Consider the following 26070-nt stretch of genomic DNA (forward strand, 5'->3'; position numbering starts at 1 on the left):
ACACAAACTTTTAAAACAAAATATTTGACCATTATTAATCCTTATGCAATGAATGGAACTAGTTTCAACTACCTTTTATCCACAAAGTAAAACCATCTTATATTTAGATCATGGAAATTAATTAGACATAATCAGAAGTCTTTCCTAAAATCACATTCACTAGACCAAAATCACTTCTTCAAAAGGGTTTTTTCTCCACGATTGTAAAGATGCATGTTTAGAAGTTTGGTAAATAAACCCAAAACCTGTTCCCAGGCAACCTGTTCACAGTCATCCAGCCAGCCATTCAAGGTCTTGTGTGCGTGTATATGTGTGTGTGTTTCTTAATCACCGTATCAAACGTAAAAGATATTTTTATAATTTTACTATTTTCCTTATATCACAACTTACATAAAAGGAGATGTATTTCTTTTTTAAAAGTCCTCAGATAAGTTTCCTTGTGGTCTCAGATGACTTCTAGGTGAGCCAAGTTTGGAGAGTAAGAATGAAAATCCTGGACTCGTGGGGGTGGGCTGCGGAAGATTAGGTCATATACTGAGAAGATTGAATTAAGTTCTTTCACTTCCTGAGCAATCATTTGCTGGGTTTTGCTGGCTACTCTGCTTATTTCAAATCAAATCAAACATTACAAAACACATTACAGCACTCAAGTCCTGTTGTCTCATTAAGGAAAACTGAAAAATAAAATACACGACTCTAACTGAACATTGTGAAAATATTTTGTTAGAGGTCCTTTCATATTGCATTTGTCCGGATGTTTAGACCGAGGCCCCCAAGGGCATGGGGAGCCGGCCTGAAGGAGAGTTCAGGGTGGGGTTGCAGGGAGATGGTCCCAGCTTACTAAAGATGGGGAGGTGGACCCCTCCATCGAGCCCTCCATCCTCCAGATCCTGGTCTTCCACAACTTAGCCTGGTGGTCATTTATTCATTTACGTCAGGCCCTCCATTTCACTGATTCCATCACGTCTTTAATGATTTTATCACTCTGAGCCTTCACTTCATTTCTTTTCAAAGAAGCAGAAGAAAACAAAAATAAAATGTCACAGTTCTGCTTAATCCAGTGGAAGTCTTAAAAACCAGAGAGTTTAATTCTCTCTTCAAGGTCCTCGTTTTTCAAAAGGGGGAAGACAATATAAATTAATCACCTAGAACAGCAGAAGCCATAAACATTAGGAGCTTAAATATGACATTATTTCTTCTGCATTTTTCTTTCTTTCCTTACAGTATCAGAGAAATACACAGAATCACCAAACCCAAAGTCTCCCTATTTATTGCTCTTTCCAGAGTATTCTTGCCACCATATTTCTCAATAGGAACCGACATTTAAGGAGAATCAATTCATTCATTAATGACTCATTTATTCATTCCAGCTCTATGTACTTCATTTTGTCTTTCAATAGCAGATATGTCCCGAGGGCCCCAAGTGTCAGATGTCACACTCTGGGCTATGCAGCTGGGACCATATCTGGATGGTGGGAGGGTCATGCCGGTGATCTGGGCATCTTTGTCCAGAGGAGCAGAAGTGGACAGACACACACCCTCAGAGCTTCCCTGCTGACGTGTGTGGGGCGGGAGGGATTTGACTTGCTCTGCTCAGGGTCTGGGCACCTGGGCAGAGAGGGGACCTAGGGGAGCTTTCTCAGGTAGTTCGTTCTCACGGCCAGCAGATGGCAGCAGAGATCGGCCTTCCCGGTCTGGGGTTCAGCTCTTTCTGGTTGACACGCACAGGCTCTTGCTTGGGGACTCACACCCATGAGCACTGAACGCATTTGCTCAGTCTGAACGCATTTCCCACTCTCACAGGACACACTAGTCACACGCGCGAGCCGATCACGCGTCATCCACGCTCTTTCTTACACTGTCACACTGTCACCTACACCTTCTCTCAGACACGTGCTCGAGAATTTTCTCCATGCCACAGCCTAGATGCCCGCACGTCCCATGTCAGTGTGCACATTGCGTGTAGCTGACCGACCCCAGCCCGCACACTCACGCACACCTTTTCAGTCGTGCACGTTTTCTCACAGCTGCTCACACAGAAGCTCATTTTCTGACACACAGACCGTGTCTCAGCTGCCTCCTCCCTCGCCTCCATTTCCCTTGGAACAGAAATGCGTTGTTTCCTTCTGAAGTGTCTGCTCTGTCCTTCCAGAATGCCCGTCAGTCTTCGGGTGGAGCTACCAGCTCATCACAGAATGCTCTGGCTCGGGGTCTGCAAACAGTGGCCCCGGGAAAGGCTGCATGCTCTTCCGCAGTTTTGCTGACGTATGATTGGCATAAAAATTGTATATATATATAAGGTGTACAACCTGCTGTTTTGATATACGTATGCATGGTGAAGTGATTGCCACAGTCATGCTAATTGACATATCACCTCATGTGTTACTACTTTCTTTTTTGTGGGGTGTGGGCGTTAAGAAAGGTAAGAGCTACCCACCTAGCAAATTTCAGGCATGAAATAGAGTACTGTGACCTGTAGTCACCGTGCTGTGCATCTACAGCACTGACTCATCTTGTATAACTGAAACTTTACACCCCTGAACAAAGGCAGCCTGTTCTCCCCACCCCCAACTCACACACATCATTCTACTCTCTGCTTCTATGAATTTGACTCTTTTGGATTCCACATATAAGTGAGGACATGAAGTATTTGTCTTTCTGTGCTGGCTTATTTCACTTAGCGTAATGTCCTCCGGGGTCATCCATGTTGTCTTAAATGGGAAGATTTCCTTCTCTCCCCACCCCTAGGTCCTGATTTTTCCTTTTAAAGGCTGAATTGCATTCCATTGTGAATGCGCTGTGTTTTCTTTCCCCATTCATCTGTTGACAGGCACTTCTGCTGTTTTCAAATCTTGGCTATTGTGAATAGTGCTGCAATGAACATGGGACAGCACATACCTCTTTGAGAGCACATACCTTTTTTTCATTTCTTTGGGACATATATCTAGAAATGAAATGGCTGGATCATATGGTAGTTCTATTTTTAATTCTTTAAGGAAGGAACATCCATGCAGTTTTCCATAAAGGCTATACCAGTTTAAATTCCCATCAACAGTGTATAAGTGTTCCCCTTTCTCTACATCCTTGCCAATACTTTTTTTTTTTTTTTTGTCTTTTTGAATAATCAATCTAACAGGTGTGAGGTGATATACAGTTGTGATTTTGATTTGCATTTCCCTAATGATTAGTGGTGCTGGGAACTCTTTTGTATACCTGCTGGCTGTTTATATATCATCTTTTGAGAAATGTTTATTTAGGTTCTTTCCTATATTTAAAATAAGGTTTTTAAAAAATTTTCTATTTTTGGCTAATGGGTTGTATGAGTTCCTTATATATTTTGCATATTAATCCCTTATCAGATCTATGATGTAAAAATATTTTCTCCCATTCTGTAGGTTGTCTCTTTACTCTGCCTCTTCCTTTGATGTTCAGAAGCTTTTTAGTTTGATCCAATCCCAGTTGCCTGTGTTTTTGGTGTCCTATCCAAAAAAAATCATTGCCTAGACCAGTGTCAAAAATCTTTTTCCATTTTCTTCTACTAGTTTTACAGTTTCTGGTCTTACATTTAAGCCTCTAAATGATTTTGAGTTGATTTTGTCTATGCGGAGGAAGCACTTGATAAAGCCAGTGTTAGATTCAAGAGATCCTTGGTGTGAGGAAATGACTGGTGACAAGAGCATCACTGTCTGGCACCCAACATGCCATCTCCACAGTGACCAGGTCTGTGTCAGGAGGAGGAAGGGCCCTGCACTGAGGACACCAAATGGGAAGAGGAAGTAGTGTCCGAGCAGGGTCAGGTGCTCCCAGCAGCACACGAGAGAAGACCGTACACTCTACAGTGAGTGAATTAGCATCTCCCATGCAGATGAGCACGTGTCCAAGAACATGTGAGTTACACTGAGTAGTGGTGGTGAAAAGTTTTATTTTCAGTTCTGGATAGTACTTAAATATTTATCCAGTTCTGTGTTCATACACACATTTTACAATGAATAAAATGTACTGCACCTCTATTATTTAGAAACTAACACGATCTATTCATTTATATCCAAATGTTTATTTAATAACATCCATAATATAGTACATTGAACTTACACAAATAAAAAGTAAAACATTTAGAAGCTGTTTTGAGAATACAGGACATATCTATAGAAAACAAAATATAAGCACAAAAGTCAACAAATTAGGTGGTGATAATCATTACTATTTAAAACTCATTTTATAGTTTACTGATTCTAATTAGGTTAATTACATCATGGAATGATTCATATTTTTTCTGCTATAACTTTGTATAATTTTTACAGCAAGTAGAATGTTCTTAGATTTAACCAACAAGTAATTTTTTGCTCATGTTTCTCTGTAGTGGGTGTTTATTCTCCAGGGTGGACTGGAGACCTGGCAGTGGCCGGGCTCATCACAGGACAGACACTCAGGACACCCTGATCCAGAAGGTGATTTGAAGGAGAAAAAAATGGGCACAGTGGCTCCTCAGCAGAAACTCCAGTGAATGTAAAAATATGGGATCCATCTACAACATGGAAAAATGAAATGTTTCCCATGCCCATATCCAGGAAAATCCCCACTCCCTGTAACTTAAGGTCCACACAGAGAGCAGTTGGAGGCTTTGTGCTGGCAAAGAAGTAGTGCCCACCCCTCAAACTCACAGTCCAGAATCCACTCTCTGGAGACATTTCGATCAGTCCTTGTCGGGGAACAGATTCTCTGCAAACTCCCAGGTCCCATGCTGTGCTTTTTCCCACGTCCACCTCCCAGTAATGGCGGCCAGAGGAAAACCTAGGGGAGCCCAGGACACAGATTCCAGTGTCAAAACTCTGAGGGAGCAATTGCCGATTCTGTCTGATGTGCCCACATCGGACCCTCCTGAGGTCATTGGAAATAAGAAGGCGGTTGTTGGCCGTGTCAACATCCAAGGTCACCTCCACTGGGAAAAGAAAAACAAGTAGCTTAACAAATGGACAGAATATAGGCACATCCTAGATGAAAGGATATTTTTTATAGTACATGGGAGGTGAAGTTTTAAGATAAACAATGGTAATTGGCTCAAACTTAAGAGACAAGAGGAAGGTATTTCAAAGTTATTGGTAATAACTGACTAAGTGCAGAGAAGAAGGGTGGCATGAATGAGCATCTCAAGGCACTGGGTACGTGGTTCAAAGGTGAAGCTGCCCGTTTTAATGAGTCACCATGATGAAGAAAGGGGTGAGTCTGGCCTAGAGAAAAGAATTGTCTGGAGCAAATGAAAAAAAAAAAAATCTACAGAGCCTACTATTCTTGAAGTTAAAAGATGAATGTGATCACCAGTGTGGGTTTTGTAGATTGAAATAAGGCATCAGGTGATCAGGTGATCGATCTCTGACAGTGAATTCCTGGATGAAATAAGATGCGTGAACACTTATAAGAAAGGAGTAAGAGTGTTTCACAGATGACTAGGACAGAGAGAACCTGTGCTCCTAATTTTATGCAGAAGGTCAGGTATTGGTCACTGTATGAGTAGAATCATGAGTATCAGGGAAGAAACTGTGTAGAAGCCAATGGTGTCAGGGACATCATGGGAACCCAACATTGTTTCTAGGTGCAATTTTTTGCACAGGCCAACCATAATCTCTTCATTTAAATGTCCCTTCCCTCCAGAGTTATATAGTCTGATAGTATTTTCTGTAGCCAAGGACACTGTTGAAGCCCGTGGTGCACAGTCAAGGAGACCAGAGTCTGCAACTCACCCTACACCTGTGGGAAAAACCACCACAGGTGCTCAATAACAAACGCTTCCATCCCTGGTGTAAGGTCATTTAGTGCAGTGAGTGTCAATATTCACTGCACACTAGAATTATCTGCGGGATTTGTTCCAGATTCCTGAGCATCTCAGCCAGAGAGAGATTCAGATTCAGTTACTCTAAGTCTTCGTTACTCTAAGTGTGGTCCCCAGGCCAGCACTATCAGCAATCCTGAAATCTCCCTGTTCAAAATCTGCATTCTAACAACCCCAGGTAATTAGAGCACACTGTTTTGAGAATCTACTGTCTACACCAAGACATAGACACTAGTATTTTTTGTTAAAGATTACCCAGTGATTCTATGTGTTGTCAGTGCTGAGAACCACTGCCACTGAGGAGCATAACAATGTTAGGTGCCAGACATCAGCTGATCCCCATAGGGAATGGAGAGCTGATTGCCCAGATGACATTCCCTGGTCCTGTAGTGGGAAGGGGGCAGGGCGTACAGGTTCCTTACCTTGGAACTTATGCATCCTTGGGTTCATCTGTAGAACAGCTTTCAGCTGGGGCTCCAGCTCCTTGATACTAGATACCAGCTGTCCCAGCTGCCGATTGGGCCTGATGTCATTCTTGAGAGAAATCACCCAACAGAAGGGGCACAATAAGCCCTCCACACGGGGCACCTTCTGCAGTGCATTGATGCAGTCGAGGCAGATGCTGCATTCACACTTCAGGTGCACTGGCTTTTCAAGGTAGGCTGAGCAGATAGGACATCTGCTTACTGCAGTTAAGGGTTCACTCATGTCCACCGCCAGGGAGAAAATGCACATGGAAGTAAATTTTCATGATTTGAATGACTATTAGTTGTGACAAGTGACAATCTTCACATGCACAGAGTTATTGTGTTGCAATTCTGTCATCCCTAGGATAAGACCACGAGAGTGCACATACTAAATCCCATGCTCCCTGTCTTCAGAGATTTGAAGTTCTATTTGGAAAAAAAATCACATATTGTCATTGTGCTTTGAACTGAGGTGGAGGGTGGATCTATGCTCATCAGGACCCTCCAGCTGTGCCAACAGATGTGCCTGGACACGTTCCACGGCAACATCGATGTGAGAATCAGGAAGGGGGTGGCATTTCACCATCTCCTAGAGTAACCCAAGCAATAAATTGCTTTATGAACATAGGAAATGCATCCTTTCTGCAGCCTTGGAGCTCAGTGTCAAGTTTACTTCCTGCCACTCCTAGAGTGGGGGGATCCAGTGTGTGATTTTCAAACACTGCGCCAGCACTCAACAGCATTTGTTGAGTCCATTAATTACTAAATTCCTCTCATCCCTCTATGTCACAACTGCCATTTCTAGACATCTGAGAAGGAAAAACAGAAAAGACAGAGTGGACTCACCTCTTCTGTGCTGGAACCTCTCTATCCTCCAGTTGCATCCACCAGTAGCTCAGGTCTGTGGGAAAGACACATGCACGGCCCTTTTATTGGCCAGATTCCCTCCCCCCTCCCTACTCACACCCTGTCCCTCCCTAGTCACACCCTGACCCTCCCTAGTCACACCCTGTCTCACCTCTGTCACCTAATCACATTCTGAGTTATTTACAGGAGAGAATGAGATTTTTATTGGTGATGTATCTCCAATTCATAGTAACCTTTCTAAATCCTTAATTCCAACAGTATATTGTTCCTTAATTTAAAGACAAGATTAAATTGCCATTGCTTTATATTGGATTAGGGCTAACATATTAATTTCGCAAGCTTATTTTAGAGATTTTTCAATCATTTGTCAGTAGCAGTGATTCCGCTGATGTATATTACACACCTAAAGCTTTGCTTATAAATATAAACAGACTATGGGCCAACCCTGTGGCTCACTCAGGAGAGTGTAGCGCTGGGAGTGCCGAGGCTGCAGGTTCGGATCCTGTATAGGGATGGCCGGTGCGCTCACTGGCTGAGTGCGGTGTGGGCGACACTAAGCCAAGGGTTATGATCCCCTTACTGGTCACAAAAAAAAAAAAAAAAAAATGTATATATATAAACAGACTATTCAGTATGATTGCATTTGCAATTTTATAAAATGGTTTAACTTCATATGCAAGGATACTTCAAAAAGTTTCTAAAAAAGATAGAATTAAAAGATAATGCGAATCTTTCTATGAACTTTTTGAAAAACTCTCGTACATCAGAATCAAACGTGAAATGGATGGGCATCCCATTTAAAACATTTTAGGTAGTTTTTATTTACTTTCATTTGCTTATCTCTGGTTCAAAAAATTTTTGATAGTTCATAAAAATTTTAAATTGTGAAAAATGACCATTAAACTCTTCGTTGGTTTTTAAGTACTTTACAGAGGGTTAGGATACAAGTCAGAGTCAAAGAACAGGGAACGTTTTCTTGCGGCTCTCCTGTCCTCACATAGAAATTAACATCCACGTGTACTGTACTTTCTTTCATTTGAATCAACCCAGGATCCTCTCCCTTTAATTCCCTTGTGTGTACTGGGATCTTTACAGCTTCATTTTAAAATTACAAATAATTCGAATATAATCTTACTATTTTCTCTATCTCATAATTTATCACATATTAAACGAGTTTCCTCTTTCTGCAAACATTTTTTTAAGACCTAATTTTGTTCACTTTAATATGATTCCTCATTGCCTTAGATGACTCAGAGAGACTAAAGTCTTAAGTGAAATAAATGATGAGTAAACAGACATCATGGAAGAGGCTAGATGAATTTAAGTGATTAAATTACTTTTTACTTAATTTATAAAATAACAGCTTTATTTCAAAATTTCAAATAACTTGAATGTAATGTTACCATTTACTCCATTTGAAAATGTATCACATATTTAATAATATTCTTTCTTTGTACTTCATATATTTTTTCAATGACCTAATTTTGGTCCTATTGAAACATGGTTTATACCGGGATTAGATGATTCCTAAGGATTCAGTATCTGAGCAGTGAGAATAAAGACTCAGGATATATAGTGTAAGAGGCCAGGTTAACCTTAAGTGATTGGGTTAAATTGCATTTTATTTACAACATGATCATTTGTAGTTTACATTTTGCTGGATTCTCTAATTATTCCATAACCAAAGGTAAAGACTGAGTCCAGCCCTCATGTATTCTCTAATTAAGAAAAACTGAAAAAAAGACACAACTCAAACTAATAATTGTGAACAGTGTTCTGTGAAATAGGTGTTCAATTTCTTACAAAAAAAGCAATAGATGGAGGAAATAATATATCCTGAGGTACAAAGAAAAGTTCACCTAGGCAACTATTGAGCTGGGCTTTGAGTTTCAGTGGAATATTCTCAGCCAAACAGACTCATCTCTGGGCAGGAAGGAGGGTACGGGCATGTTACAGGAGACATGAACCACTGAGGCTGTTTATTAATCCTGTAAATTTACTTTGTAGGAAATTCAGGAACCCGAAGACCGTGTTAATGGGCAAATTCACAAGATTTTCGCTAAGTGTCAAGGACTCAGCATTGTGTAACCTGTGGTGTGATGTGAGTATTCGTCAACAGGACTTCCAGCAGTGGAGTGGTGAGAATGTTGTGTTTCAGAGGGGGCTGGAAGGAACCCCCAGGATTAAGATAACCACGGTTTGGGGAAAATAACAGAGAGTAAGAAGCTGATGCCTTGGAGCAATGATGGGGTGGAGCTGGCAGCTGTCACATGCCTGCAATGGATCCACAAAGCAGAAAGTGCAGGGAGAGGACAGCCCCATTTTGAGGGGTCTGGCCAGGCAGCAGCTTGACCAATGGCAGGGCAGACTCCAGCTATGGAAGGAGAGGGTGGGACCTTCTGCGAATTGGGTCAAACACAGGATTTGTGGGTGAATGTCCAAGATTCTACAGCACCCAATGAGGGTTGATGGGGGTCCAGGGGTGAGGAGCTGTCTCACCTGCTCAGAGCCAGAGGGAGCTACAGGTGTGTCTGGGCTGTAATACGGGCATCAGGAGCAAGAGGCATGGAAGACCAGGTGTGACAAGATTGCAGATTTTGCTTAGTATGTTATCTAACTAATTTTGTAAATGATGGGATATTACATACAGTTATTAAGAAACAAAATTTCCAAATTATATTACATTTTTACACAATATTGAACTTCAAGTTAAAAAAAATAGGACTTCAGATGAAGATGGCAGAATAGGCAGTACCCAGTGTCACCCTCTCCCACAATCAACCAATTTACAACTATTAAAAATCAAGGACTGTCAAGCTGGAGCTGCTAGAGCTCAGGGGAAGAGGAAGAGAGACCTACCGAGTGCATGTGTTGCTTTGCCTCACACGGGGTGATGGAGATGCAAAAAGGATTACTCAAAGCCCATTTCTTCTGAGCAGTGAGACACCCCTAAGGGGTTAATTTCCTGGAACCCTCAAGAGAAAGGCATTCCTCCTTTGGGAAATTAACCCTGAACTGGGATTCTGTCTCAGTATTTATTCTCCAGGCCAGAAAGTTACAGAAAAGGAACATAGGTGGAGTTATGGCAAAGTATAGTTTAACAATAGAGGCAGGTAACATCAGTGAAATAACAAAGTGACATTCCATAATGCAATTTGCAAAAGGTTAAGTCGATCTACCAACAAAAGCTTGTTCTTAGCAAATACTGTTTTTCCCTACATCAATTTCTCCAGTATTTTTACATATCAATCAGTAGGTTAACCAAGGACATCTGTCCTTGAGCCAGCAATTTTGCTGTGTTACAATTCTCTATCTATAACAGAGACTTTAGTCTGAGGAAAGTTTCCTGTCTTTTGCAAGGTTAACATTTCTATATGTAATTTTTAAAAGTTAGGTTATACCTGAGACTACAGGGCTTTGGAAATTAGGCCCTGTGAAATACATTTGCCTTATAAATGTTAGTATACTCCACATGCATGAAGGTAGGAGAAGCCACAATGAGAGAAATAAAGGACTGCTCTGACTGTTTGGAGCCCTAACCACTTCAAGGCTGGAGCTGCTGAGCACAGGAGCAAGAGTTGTCAAAAACCACTGCTGTGCCCTACGTATGAAGTTGCTTGGAGGCTGCAAGGGAGAAGAGGGACTTGGTGACCCCCAGGCTAGCAAGACCACTAACAGGGTTCCCATGGACCCACATAGGAGTGAGGGGCCACAGACAACTGAAAAACGGAACCACTCAGAGGCTGGCTGGTGAATCATTGCAAGGGACCAGCACATGGGTGGCCCCATGAGAAGTGTTTGGAGTTCAGGGGGTGGGGGAGATGGACCCACCAGGGGAACACTAGGGCACAGCATAGGCATCTGATCTGCCCTCCAGTCAGCACAGGACCACTCAGTAGAGACTGGTCAGTAGTATAGAACTGCAGGGGGTGCAGTTTGCTGAAAGAACTCAAGCCCAGGCCAGAGTTTCTACACAACCCACGTGTACTGAACCTCATGAAACACAGAAGTACCTACAAAATCAATCATTAAAACTTGAGCTGCATAAAAAGCCTTCTCCTCCAGGGTGAATTGGCAGCAAAGCAGCAATTTAGCTCAACCACAGGGCTTCAGTACTGGTCCCTGCAGGAAGTTCCCCCATTTTAGAAGTAAGCAAAGGACAACAAATTGGTTCCAATGCAGAGTTTAAGTGGTGGGAGCAGTGAGTAATCCAATACAGAACTGAAAGAAAAAACAAAATACCCACTGACCAGAGACAAAGTTTGATATTAACTGGTAAAGGTCTAACACCACCAAAGAATGCCTGTAAAACCTAGAAAAACGGGAGGCCCCCCAGGCTCCTAAGCCTGGGTTGGGGAGGGCCAATGGCCTCAGCCATGCCCCTCCAATATCCACATCCAGCCCAGCAATGACCACCGAGCTGCTGCCGGAAGTACCCCCGGCTCCCAAGCCAGGGCAGTGGGGGGCCAAGGGCCTCAGCCACACACCCCTGACATCTGCAACCAGGCCAGCAATGACCACTGAGCAACCACTGGAAGCATCCAGGGCTTCCCTGCTGGAATGAGGGAGGTGCCACCTCCCTCCTTCCTCCTCCTCCCATCCTCTCCCCCTCCCCCCCAACTGCTCCACAACAACATTTTAGAATGTAAAATAATAATAATAATAATTAATTAATTAATTTAAACAAATAAAAAATAGCATTTTAAGAAATTTCTTTTATAAGTGTTAGCAAATTCCACAGTGCATTGCTTTTCATTTGTTTTTATTTATGCCTTTGCCTGTATGAGGAGGATTATATATTATAAACAAAATTAAATCTAGATATCCTACTTTTTATTACTTAAATATTATATTATATTATTATTATATATAACATATAGTATAGTATATTTTATAGAATTATGTATATATATATAGGTACTATATATATTATATACATACATACGTGTGTGTATAAAGATTTCATGCTTAATCTTTAGTCAATACAATGGTGGGTTAAAAAACTCTTAATTTAATATTGATGGCTTCTGTTTTTCAGTGTTGTTCTCTTAAACCCTGAACTAATTAATCGTATAAATTGTCACTTGATTTAGCTAAAGTATTGTCAAACAGAAATAGAACTATACGGATGAATCTCTAAGGAACTATCTTGTTTAGGAAAAACAGGATCGCAATTGAATACACACAGGGTGGTCTCCAGGAGGTCCAAAGACCAAAGAAAGGTTTGGGAGTTTTATTAGAGAGAGAACTACTACATATTGCTTTGAAAGAAAACTCATTGGCACTAGAGACGTTTTGGGGGGTTGGCAGGCTTTGATTGGGGAGTAACAGCAATAGATGAAATTAATCTTAGATTCATGACTGAGTTGCTTCAGCCACTACTAGGTAAAACTAGTCTTAGGGTCAGAACAGGCAATTTTGGCAGCTGGGCTTGTGGAAAATTTTATTTGGAGCATGTGCTATGTCCCCTGAGTGCATTTCCCCGCTGGAATCTTGACTCTGATTAAGTTTGGGTATGTCAAGAATGAGTCAATTTGGATAACCAACCTGAACAGTATTTAGAAACATAGTCCAGGAAGATCATGTTGAACCGTAGTCTAACATAAAGGGAGTTGGAATCTGGCCATGATTTATTCCCATCTTAGGAAATAAATTTCTCTCCTTGATTTTATTGCCAATAAATGATTATAAACAAGAAATGCTTTCAGCTTGTTTTCCCCTCAATTACAATGTAAAAGTTTAATGGTAAAAAATAATGAAGCCAATTTAAATATTTTTGAAATTTATAGAGATGATTAGGTCATAAGGACAGTTCACAAAATGTAATTATACTCAATATCTTTAGAAATTACTGGACTCCAGTGTAATTCGAATGGTCTGTTCCTAAGATCCCGTGCAGGTTTCTGTTTGTTAGCGACGTTTGTACACCCTCTAATATTTGACTACGTAGTGATAATGAAAGCTGCAGCTACCCGCAGGTGGAGCTGTGCAGACGTTCACAAACGGACCAGGTGCTCCCAGGTGCTGATGTGGGTCCCGCGTCTGTTCTATTTTCTGAAACATCCACCGTGGGGCCAGGACTAATACGACACTATCACTGCTCAGTTCACTAAACATTCTCATCTCCTGAGACCTAACTTGACTTCCTGCTCCTTAGAAGATTATGTGAAATTACAGCGGTTTAAATACACAGCCAATGTTTTTAGGAGCTTCCATGGGTTGACACTGACCTTGCTTCTGACTCAAAACCTTTAGGTCCAACTGACCTGGAGAAAACCCGCTAAACTACCCCTCACACACACACCCGGAGTCGTTTCTTCTTACAAAAACATTTCCATCAGTATCAAGACAAGTCTTGTTCTCCATTTTATTCTCACAGGGACAATTTGTAAACACACTAAGAAGAACTGGTGATTAATTTACTTATATTTCTGTGTTCTTCAACTTGCCTCAAAGAGACACCGCACTTGGGAGCTGGGACTAGGTGTGGCCTTGATTGTGGACCCAAAATACATGGTTTCTGGCAAAACATATATATACATCAGTATTTATAATTTAATTTAATTTGCAATTAATCTGATTTCTTTCCTATTTTCTCCTATTTGTTTATCTAATATTTTAATTCTATCAAAATTATATACTGTACAAAATATTCCTGTCTTTCTATTTCAGAGGTACAGATTATAATTCTTGTTATGTAAGTGATATGTATTCAGTTTTAAATATTTCCAAACCTGAGATAAGCAAATGAAAGAATATACAAGACAGTAAAATTACAATAAGCAGTAGGTACATTCGACTTTGAGGTATATTCCCTTCCCACATATCATAAATGCTGTGTACTGTAGAGTGCATTAAAAATACACTTTTTCAAGCTTCCAACAAAACCAAAGTGGGCAGATTCTATTAGGATTAACAAGGGATTCAAAAACGTGTAAAATTAACTTATAAATTATATGTATTATGTGGCTTTGAGTTTTAGTCTTGTATAAAAACGAACAGCATATGATTTATTGGAACTTTGAATGCCTTTCATTTCTGTCGTATGTTCTGACAAAAAATTCAAAACAGCAAACATTAATGTCTAGCCTCAAGGTGGTTTGGGGATATTTCTGGTTTTTGTTGAACTTCCGAAAATTCACATTTGAAATCACAGAGGAGAAATTTTGGAAGAAATGAGAGGTTTTAGAAAACCTTTCTCAGAGAGTTTTATTACATTTCTTGATCTAAATATGAGACCATTTTTTATTCCTTTGTCAGGAACTGGATCTGTGACTAAATTCCATATGGGCAGATGTTAACCCCTTATTGTGTGGTTAAAAGGCCTCACTGGAATTCCCCAATTTTCTACACAGACCTAATAGGCACAGTCTGAGCCCGAGGACTACTGACACTTTGGGATAAGTAAATCTATCTTGGGGGAAGAATGCAGGTTGTGCACTGTGGGATGATTAGCAGCATTGCTGGCCTGTGCTCACAGGTACCCAAGTCCTGTTTATGCCAAATGGGCTTCCCCCTAGTGTGGAGTCTCCTCCAGTTGTTCCCTGGGGTCAGGCCCAGCTTGCTGGGTTCACTCCTGCAATGAGTCCTTCAACAGAGGCCTGATGAGTGAAGGCTGTGCTGGGAGCCAGGGCCCCAGAGATCAATCACACTTAACCATTATGCCCAGGCTCAAGGGACAAGGGGACAGACAGGTACACACTACTGAGTTGCAGGGGCACAAGCTGTAATGGGTGGGAACAAGAAGAAAAACCCAAGCCAGCCTGGGGTATCAGAGATGGCCACTGAGGACAGATGTGACAGCCAGCATGGCCTCTAATGACCCCGCCTCCTGGTAGTCACCCCTTGAGTGCCCCCTCCCACATTGAGCAGGGCTGACCTGCACTACGGATGGAACCCTGCAGACACGAGGGTTGTGACTCCTGAGTCTCAGAAAGAACCACGGGGACGGCTGCCTCTGTGTCAATTGTGTAGTAACAGCAAGTGGTGAATGGGAAGGTTAGGTTTTCTGTACCTTATGAGATCCATCTTAATCTTTCAGAGTGTCGTGTGGTTCCAAGACTCAGAACTGACTGGGCTTTTTCTGCAGTTTAGGGGAGCTTGCTGGACAGAAGATTCGGCTGAGGCGCCCACTTAGAAGAAGATGGAGATCAGACACACGGGACCTATCTGGGGTTAGTTGGTTCGAGATTCACACACCCAGAAGGGTCTCACTGGTTACCTGTGGAAGGGCAGCAATCTTGATTGGCAGCCCCCTTTCAAGCCAGGACTGGCTATGGTGGAGTGGGGTCGTTTTCCAGGAGGTACTTGGGGTTGTCACCTGATAGAGGGGGTGAGGTCTTTGGACAGACAAACAGCACAGCTGTTCCTTACACTTGAGCTTCCCAGAAACCCTTCAGTGGACATTTACTTGCTGTATTTAAGCCAGTGCTTCATTTACTGATTTAATCATGTATTTAGTGATTTCCTGCCTGTGAGCCTTCAGTCCGTTTCTTTTAAAAAAGCAAAGGAAGGCAGAAATAAAGTGTCACTGTTCTGCCTAATCCAGCAGAAGCCTCAAAAGCCAAAGACGTTAGTTTCCTCATTTGCTAAAAAGGAGAAGACAAAATAAGCAAATCACCTTGAACAGCAGCAGTTTAGGGCTGAAATTTTCAATTATTTCTTCTGCATCTTTAGTTTTTTCTTTACGTTATCAGAGAAATGCATAGAAGCACCAAACCCCGGGTCTCCACTTTATTTCTTTTTCCAGCATGTTCCATTCACCATATTTCTCAGCAGGAGCTGACATTTAAGGAGAGCTTCTCCCTGTTATGACCATAAACTTCTAAGCACCTGGTTTGTAATGACCCCTCCATAATTTAAAGTTAAGTGAATAAATTCACTCATTATTGACTTACCTATTCTTTCCTCTGTCTATACTTCTGTATATCCTTCAATGGCGAGTATGTTCTGAGGGCTCCCAGGGTCCGATGTCACACTCTGGGGTGTACAGCAGGGGCCCTGTGTGGATAGTGGGAGGGTCATGTGGGTGTTTCTGACCTGGGCATCTTTGTCCAGAGGAGCAGAAGTGGACAGACATGCTCCCACAGAGCTTTTCTGCTGAGGTAGGAGGGGAAGGATGGGCTCCTTGGTTTTGAGTCTGTCTAGAGTCTGGGGAGTCAGACAGTGAGGGGATTTGAGGGGAGCTTTGTCAGGTAGTTTGTTCTTACAACCACCAGATGGCAGCAGAGTTCTCAGTACCTGGCTCAGAGTTGAGATCTTTGGTCGACACACACAGGCTGCTTTTCTCAAGCCCACTTGGAATATTCACTAGGATAGACCATACTCTGGGCCATAAAACACACCTTCACAAATTTTAATGTATATAAATCATAAAAACATGCTTTCAGATCACAATGGTTTAAACTAGTTATAAATAACATCAAGATGCTGAAATCCCCAAATATCACAGGATTTAAACACACTTCTCCTAAAATATTAGATTAGATAATGCATGAGTCAAATAAGGAGTCCCAAGAGAAGCTGAGGAATACTTGGGTTTTACCTAAAGTTGTGCTTTCACTTGGCTTCTTCCTTTTTCTACTCCTGCTTCTACTATTTCGTCCACTGGATTATCTGAAACCACAGGAGTGATGAGGTCAGATCCTGGGAAACTTCACGAGGGTAGTCACGACACATGTATGTATCCTGGGACTTCCCTGTCCGTACTGAAAGTTTGCCTTTCCATCATTTAATACCGCTTCCCACGTCCCCAACACACTCACGTGGCTGTGCAGCAGGGCGTCTCTCACATCAGCTCACAGTGCCAACAAGTCAGAGTGTTGGGCGCCTGTAATGGTTCTGAACAGATCGCATGTGGAGGTTGCTACAGAATTAAAGTGCAGAGGAAGCGCTGCAAAAGCCTGTGCTGGGTTCAAGAGATCCTTGGTGTGAGGAAATGACTTGGGACAAGAGCGTCACTAACTGCACCCAGCATGCCGTCTCCACAGTGACCAGGTCTGTGTCAGGAGGAGGAAGGGCCCCGCACTGAGGACACCAAGGGAGAAGAGGAGGGAGGGGTGTCCGAGCAGGGTCAGGTGCTCCCAGCAGCACACGAGAGAAAATAGTACTTTCTCCAGGGGCTGAATTATCCTTTTAAATATCAGGGAGCACAAGTCCAAGAACATGTCCCCTACACTAAGTGGCGGTGGTGAGAAATTGTCTTTTCAGTCCTGGATAGTACACAGCCATTTATTCAGTTCTCTTCACTCAAAAGCACACACCCACATTTTACTATGAATGAAAGGTATTGATCCCTATCATTTAGAAACTAACACAAACCATTTAGTTACATGCAAATATTTATTTAGTTGATAACTGAATGTCCATAATATATCAAGTTGAATTTACAGAGATTAAAAAGTAAAAAATTTGGAAATTAATCTCACAATACAGAACACATCTATAGGAAACAATATAAATACAAAAACCAATGAGTTTGATGGTGGCAGTAATTAATACTTAGATCTCAACTTATATTCTACTTAATCTAATTAGATAAATTACATTTATGAAATGTTCTATAATTTTCTGTTATTACTTCGCATGACATTTGTATTAATCAGCAAGTTCCTAGGTCTAACCACCATGTAATGTTCTGTTCATGTTTCTCTGCAGTGGGGGTTTATTCATTACTTCCCAGGGTGGACTGGAGACCTGGCAGTGGCCGGACTCATCGCAGGACAGACACTCAGGACACCCTGATCACCATTAGGTGGGATTGAAGGGGCAAAAAATGGGCGCAGTGGCTCTTCAGCAGAAACTCCCGTGAATGTAAAGATGTGAGAACCATCTTCAGTGTTGAAAAAGGAAACGTTTCCCATGCCCATATCCAGGAAAATCCCCACTCGCTGGAACCTAAAGTCACAGAGGGCAGCTGGAGGCATTGAACTGGCAGAGTAGTAGCCTCCAGCCCTCGCACTCACAGTCCAGAATCCCAGCTCTGTGGTCAGTTGGATCCGTCCTTGTCGGGGAACAGATTCTCTGCAAACTCCCAGGTCCCATTCTATGCTTGTTCCCACGTCCACCTCCCAGTAATGGCGGCCAGAGGAGAAGCGAGGGGAGCCCAGGACACAGACTGCACAGTCGAACCTCTGGGCAAGCGATGGCCGATTCTGTCTGTCCCACCCACATCGGACGCTCCTGAGGTCATCAGAAATGAGGAGGAAGTTGTTAGCTGTGTCAACATCCAAGGTCACATCCACTGGGAAAAGAAAAAGCAGCAGCTCAGCCAATGGACAGAATGTAGCCCATTCTTCTGGTCTACTGCAAAGTCCCAAACATCTCACTGGCTTTAGTTTCTTTAATTCTGCTCTTTCCCCAAATCAGAACTTTTCAGGAAGCAACTTCCCCAACCTCTCCACCTAACTCAAATGATCATAGGTGTGCTTTGTAGCAATATATGACTCATTCACATTGGAATTTTCTTTTCTTTTCTTTTCTTTTTTCTATTTTTTTTAAACATTATATAATGTGTTTACTTAACTGAACTTGTCTCTCAATTACAGTGGAGGGTCTCTGAAGGCTGACACTGTAACCCACACTGATTAATGAAAAAAAAAAAAGGCAATTCAGTCAATGCATGTTAGCAATATTGAACTGCCTTTCTGTTTCCCCATTTTACTATTTCAGTTCAAATAATGTTTAGGGCATATTTCCATGGTTGTAAACAAGTTGATTTTGTTTGTAGTTCTGACAGGAGATGGGATATCTCTTCAGATGACAATATAATGGCAGAGGGACCATTTTTAGACATTAGGAGAAGTCCACCAACAGCTGAAGGAAGGAGACCTAGGTTAAAGATATTTTCTATCTACATGAGAGATGAGGTCTTGAGCACAACACCGGCGATGGGTTCATATTTCAGAGACAAGAGAAAGGTATTTAAAAGTCATTAGTCATTTCGGCTTGTTGTAGAAAATAAGGGCAGCAGATAAAATAGATGAGAATTTTAAGGCAATGGGTATGTACTGGAAAGGTGAAGTCACCAACTTTAGTGGAAGAGGAAGAAAGAATGGATGTATCCTAGAAAAAAAATTAATTATCTGGAGAGTTTAGAAAAAAAAAAACTACAGAAAAATTTATCCTTCATGTCAAAAGATGGATGTGATCAGTAATGTAGATTTTGTAGATTAAAATAAGACATCAGGTGGTGAATTAGTGGATGAAATAAGTTGAGTGAACATTTACAAGAAAGAAGGAAGATTGTTCCAAAGATAACTAGGACAGAGTGAATCTTTGCTCCATACTTCATGCAGTGTTAGATATAGGTCAGTGGATGAGCAGAAATCACGTGTGTGTGTCAGAGAAGACACGGTGCAGAAGCCAACAGTGTCAGGGACATCATAGAAACCCTCCTTCATTTCATGGTATAATTCCTTGCCCAGGCTGGCCATAATTTCTTTATTTAAATGTCATTTCCTCCCAGAGTTATGGAGTCTGATAGTATTTTCTGTAGCCAGGGCCACTGTTGAAGCCCATGGTCCACAGACGAGGAGACCAGAGTCTGCAACTCGCCCTACACACCCAGGAACAACCACCATGGGAGCTCAAACCAAATTCTTCCAACCATGGGATAAGGTCATTCAATGCAATTAGTGCCAACATTGACTGCACACTAGAATTATCTGGTGGATTTTAACATTAGACACCTGAGCATCTCAGCCAGAGGGAAATTCAGATTCAGTTGCTCTAAGTTTTTGCTACTGTAAGCCTGGTACCCTAGCCAGCAAGATCAGCAATCCTGAACTCTCCCAGTCAAGAATCTGCATTCTAACAAGATCCCCAGGTAATTTCAGCACTTTAATTTGTGAAAATTCTTTGTCTAAGCCATGCCATAGAAATATTTTTTGTTAAAGGTCACCAGGTGATTCTATGTGTTGTCAGGGCTCAGAACCACTGACGCTGAGGAGCATAACAATCTTAGGTGACAGACATCAGCTGATCCCCATAGGGAATGGAGAGCTGATTGCACAGATGACTTTCCCTGGTCCTGTAGTGGGAAGGGGGCAGGGCATACAGGTCCCTTACCTTGGAACTTCCGCATCCGTGGGTTCATCTGTAGAACTGCTCTCAGCTGGGGCTCCAGCTCCTTGATACTGGACACCAGCTTCCCCAGCTGCCGATTGGGCCTGATGTCATTCTTTTGAGAGACAACAGGGCAGAAGAAGCAAAAGAAACCCTCTCCATGGAGCTCCTCCTGCAATAAATTGATGCAGTTGAGGCAGAAGCTGCATCCACACTTCAGGTGCATGGGTCTTTCAAGATGTGCTGGGCACATGGGACACCTGCTTGCTTCTTGTAAGGATTCAGCCATGTCCACTGCCAGGGAGAAAATGTACATGGGAAGAGAATTTCCATGAGTTTAATAACTATTAGCTGTGACAAGTGACAATCTTTACATGCACACAGTGAGTTCCAATTTTGTCACACTTAGAGCGAGATCATGAGAGTGCACATACTAAATCCCACACTCCCTGTCTTCAGAGATTTGAAGTTCTATTTAGAAAGAAAAAAGAAATTGTTCTTGTGCTTTGATCTAAGGTGAAGGAAGTGTCCACGTGCATCAGGACCCTCCAGCTGTGCCAACAGATGTGCCTGGACATGTTCCATGGCAACATCGACGTGAGAATCAGTGAAGGTGGTGGCATTTCACCTTCTCCTAGAGTAACCCAAGCAATAAATTACTTTATGAACGTAGGAAATGCATCCTTTCTGCAGCCTTGGAATTCAAATGTCAAGTTTACTTCCTGCCACTCCTAGAGTGGGGGGATCCGGTGTGTGATTTTCAAACACTGCGCCAGCACTCAACAGCATTTGTTGAATCAATTACTAAATTCCTCTCATCCCTCCTTGTCACAACTGCCATTTCTAGATATCTGAAAAGGAAAAACAGAACGGACAACAGGAGACTCACCTCTTCTGTGCTGAAACCTCCTCTGTCCTCCAGCTGCTTGCACCAGTCTTTCAAGTCTTGTGGGAAAGACACGTGCACGGGCCTTTTATTGGCCAGACTCCCCTCTCCCTCCCTAGTCACACCCTGCCCCGCCTCAGTAACCTGATCTGATTTTGATTTGATTATGGCAGGGAAGGAGGTTTTTATTGCTGATATATCTCCAGTTAACAGTAATATTAGTAAAATTCTTAATCCTGACAGTATATTGTTTTTTAATATAAAGATTAGATTAATTTGCCATCCCTTTATATTAGGTTAGACCTAACATATTAATTTCACAAGCTTATTTTAGAGTTTTTTCCATCATTTGTGAGCAGCAAGTAAATTGTATTTTCTTTCATTTGAACCAATCCCGAATTTTTTCCTGTTAATCTCCTTGTGTATCCTGGGATCTTTACAAATTTGTTTTCAAATTTCAAGTAATTTGAATGTCATCTTGCTGTTTTTGCCACCTACAAATGTACCACATATTTACTGTTTATCACAAAATAACTGAATTTCTTTCTTTTGCATACCTTGTTTCAAAGAACCTAACTTTTGTCTTCTTTAAGTATGATTCCTCATGGCATTAGGTGACTCAGAGAGTCTCAGGTCTTGAACAAAAGGAACGGTGAAAAGTTGTGGTACCACATCATGAAGGGAACATAGTAAGATTATATATAAATTATTTGTGATTTCCTATCTCAGAAGTAAAGACTACAGTTCTCATTACACTTGTGCATTTCCAAACATTTCCAAATTTGAGATAAAGAAAAAAAAAGAAGCTATGAGATAGTGGTTACATTGGACTTTGAAGTACATCTCTCTAATAGACAGGACATGCTCGAGGTTCACACTTTTATCAGCCACCAACCAATTCAAAACGCATACACTCTTAAGAACAACAGAGAAGAAAAAAAGTATGAAATAGCTGATCAGTAGGAACGAATTTTAGGCTTGAATAAAACACCCAAGATATGATTTATTGCAACTTTACATATCTTATTTCCATTACACTCTTTAATTTTAATAAAGAAAAGTTATCGTCCAGTTTTAAACGGTCTCAGGACAATTTCTTGTTTGTTTAACAAACATCGGAAAATACATCTTTGCAATCATGGAGAAAAAATACTTTGGAAGAAATGATTCTGTCCACTTAGTGAGTTTTTAAATATTACCTTTTAAAATTGATATATAATAATTGTACATATTTATGGGATACATGTGATATTTTGTTATATGTATACAATGTGTAACGATCAAATCAGGGTAGTTGCAATATCTATCACCTCAAGTACTTATTATTTCTTTGTATTGGGAACATCACATAATGAGTTTTTAGAAAATACTTCTCAGGAAGTCTTATTACTTTTTATCTAAGTATGAGATAATCTAAATATTATCTAATTTTTTATCTAATATTCCTTTTGCAGCAACGGGGTCTGCAACTAATCTATATGGATAGATACTGACTCTTTAATATTTGGTTGAAATAGAATAGGAGAAATCCCCATGTCTCTTGAACAGACTTAACAGGCATGGTCTGACAAAGGGCTTCTCAATCTCAGCATTGTTGATATTTGGGGCAAGACCTTTCTGTTGTGGGGAGCTATAGAGTGCCTTGCAAGATACTTAGCATCATCCCTGACCTCTGTCCACTGGATGCCAGTAACAGCCTTCCCAGACATTGCCAAATGTATGCAGACATTGTCAAATGTCTCTTTGGGGACAAAATCCTCTGCAGGTCAGAACTGCTGGAGATCAATATACATACAGTCCCAGACTTATGATGGTTCCACTTTCCAATGGTGTGAAAGTAGAAATGATACTTTGAGTTCCAATATAGCTATTGTGTTTTTCACTTTCATTACAGTATTCAGTAAATTACATGAGATAGTCAACACTTTATTATAAAATAGGTTTTGTGTTAGGTGATTTTGTCCAACTGTAGGCTAATGGAAGTGCTCTGAGCACGTTTAACGTAAGCTAGGATAAGCTATGATGTTCGGTAGGTTAGGTGTATTAAAGGCTTTTTGACAATGATAATTTTGACTTTCAATTAGTTTATTGAGATGTAACCCCATCATAAGTCGAGGAGCATCTATATTTTGAGCCAGTAAATACCAGGAAATACAGTACTGTGTTCTTTCGGGGTATGATATTCTGTTATGCACCTTAATTAAATTCTAACATTTTGGATATATTGAGCAAAAATAGGTTATTTACATTTACTTCACCATTTTTCATTTTCTTTTTGTGGATGTGTTTATTAAATAATTCAAAATTACATATGTGCCCTGCATTTATATTTTTATTGCCAAGTGCTGATCTAGAAGGTTGAAAATTGTGTCCCCTTCAACTCCTTAAACTCTTAGCTCTCCTCTGGGAAATGCCCCAGCCAGGCAGGACCTGCTGGGGGGGCTGGAGACACTGATAAGCTTGGATCTTTCTTCCACCTCAGCTCAAAGCCCAATGATAATTTTGGGCTTTCATTCCAACTCACATTTCAGATCTGTCTAGGTGTGAACCATGTGCCCTTTATTTTGTGTGCTTATTGCTTACCACTAGAAATGACATTTAATAAGGGCACATTACCTATTTTCAAGTTAAAGATGAATTCCTTTCAGGAGACAACATTTAAATGATACAGGATCCCATTAACTTGTTCATTTGCCTTCCTCCAGGCAATGGCTATTGGAACACTTTGAAGAAGTGAGCAGATATCTGGTTTACCAAGCCTTTCTGGAGAGACTCTTTGTGGAATAATAAAAAAAATATTTGTTCTTCCTCCCAGGTTCCTGGCACATGCTTCTAAAACCTATGTGATTTCCCCAGTGATAGGAGTGTCTTTTATTCATAAAGAACCCTTTGGATCACACCTGAGTTTATGCTAATGAGGGACTTAGGGTGGAGCCCCTAGTGTGTGGTGTCCAAAGTGGGCACATAGAGAGCCCTAAGATGGACCAAACATGTGATTAGATGTTTGGAACTTCCAGCTCCGCCCACTGACTACTGATGAGGAAAGAGGGCTGGAGACTCGATGATAAAGACTCTTGAACAGCTGGACTGGGGAGTTTCAGGGAAGGTGAACACACGGATATGCTGGGAAAGAGACTTGCTCAAACAGGGCACAGACGCTGTTCACCAGCCCCACACCCACCTACCTTGCTCTAGGCGTCTCTTCCATTTGGGTTTTCCTGAGTTGTATCCTTTAAGTAAAGTGCTTTCCTGAGTTCTATGAGTCATTGTAGTGAGTGAGCAAACATGAGGACGTTGTCATGGTAACTTCTAGATTTCTAGTCTGTCAGGTAATCTGAGCACCGCATTTGTGGCTGGTATATGAACTGGAGGCAGTCTTGTGGGACTGAGCCCTTAAACCTGTGAAGTCTGACTGTAACTGGTTAATGTCAGAATTGAATCGAATTGAATTGTTGGACACCCAGTTGGAGAATTGGTTGTGGTTGGTGTCAGAAAATACCATGCACTCATGACTTGAAAATGTGGATACATCTGCTGTCTCCACTGCATCAGTTTACTGCATGAGGACCCCCAGATCCTCCATGCCCTTTGGTCTCTCAGGGGCACAGTGTCAGGCCCAATTGGCAGTGGGGGAAGTTGGTTTTCAAGATCAAGTCTCTGGAGCCTCAGATGAAAGCTACTCTCCACTTGAACCCGAGGATTCCAAAGTTTTAACAACCTGTCCTACAATCCCCTTCCTCACTAAAATCTCAGAGAGAATTACATTGTAGTTTATTCTCCATCACAGGAGGGAATTATCTGAATTTTGGCATTTTATATATCTATGTCCCTCCTGTATCTGTGGTACTCAGCCCTGGATACAGATTAGAATCACCTGGTGATCTCTGATAAGGACTGATGGCTGAATTCTACTCTAGGCATAAGTGAGCCACCTGGCAGAGTTGGTCATCAGTACAGATTGGTTTACTCTGAGACACCTGTTATTTGGAGGGGATGCCAATTCATAAATCTCTTCCTATTCAATGCTTCCTAACCTCTTCTGGGGTCTAAATTGGTGCCACTGCTTAAGGTCTCCCTGCAGTGCCCAAGTCTGAAGTTGAATCTGTTCTACATAGGGGAAAGACCTGTCTCCTTGATTTCCTCACAAGATACCCAATCTAATCTTATCATTTTTCTTAGATTTGTGAAAAAAAATTGTAATGCTAATGTATATCTAAGTGTTTGACTTGGGAGAGGATGTGATCAGTACAGAGGGGGAAAAGTTAACCATTAAAATATGTATGCTGCCTAAATGTCTTGTACTGCTCACTTCCTTCACTGAAAAATTTTTATTGATTAGCTAGTTAACCACCATGAGACAGGATCTTTAACATGGGTCATTGGAGTCCTAAGTTGGGAGTTAAGGAAAGATTTCTGTGGGAAGGTTTTATCAACTGGGGAAAGAGCAGAAATTAACCTAAGTGCAAAAGGGATATGTGGACCTCTACCATGACTGGGCCATATTATGCACTCTGTGCATTTGCTAAATTGTTTTCTCTCCACAATGGCTATAACCTCAGATATAGACACATCAAACAATGACCCTGCAATTTCTGATAACCTGTGTGGTGTCCAAAGTGGGCATTTAAAATGGAATCAGAAGAGACAACTAGTCAGTTTGCATCATGGGCTCCCCTTGGTTGACCTCTTGCTTCCATACTGGGAAGTAGATGTAGGAACATGCAAAGAATGGAATTTGAAAAGAATCTCTTTACCAACAAGGGACACTCCAATTGCCTGCAGAACTTATAGTCTAGACCATGAATTTGAGAAATGGAAGGCACTCATTTACCAGGAGTAGACCTGAGACTGCTCTTTTAAAGGGCCCCAAGTTCCCCCTAGCAGGGCATTTTCTGGATATGGATATCTTGAAACCTTTCATTTTTCATTAGCAATGAATCCCATATCTTCACATTCAC

The 26070-nt window shown here is 41.4% G+C and overlaps 2 pseudogenes; both read right to left on the bottom strand.

The window, feature by feature from the left end:
• Positions 1–4367: 4367 nt before the first annotated feature.
• Positions 4368–6621, bottom strand: LOC134370366 (ret finger protein-like 3; annotated as a pseudogene).
• Positions 6622–17831: 11210 nt separating this feature from the next.
• LOC134370522 (ret finger protein-like 3) lies at positions 17832–20602 on the bottom strand (annotated as a pseudogene).
• Positions 20603–26070: the final 5468 nt, after the last annotated feature.

This window comes from Cynocephalus volans, chromosome 2 (genome assembly GCF_027409185.1).
Source record: "Cynocephalus volans isolate mCynVol1 chromosome 2, mCynVol1.pri, whole genome shotgun sequence".
In the NCBI taxonomy this organism is placed as follows: Eukaryota; Metazoa; Chordata; class Mammalia; order Dermoptera; family Cynocephalidae; genus Cynocephalus; species Cynocephalus volans.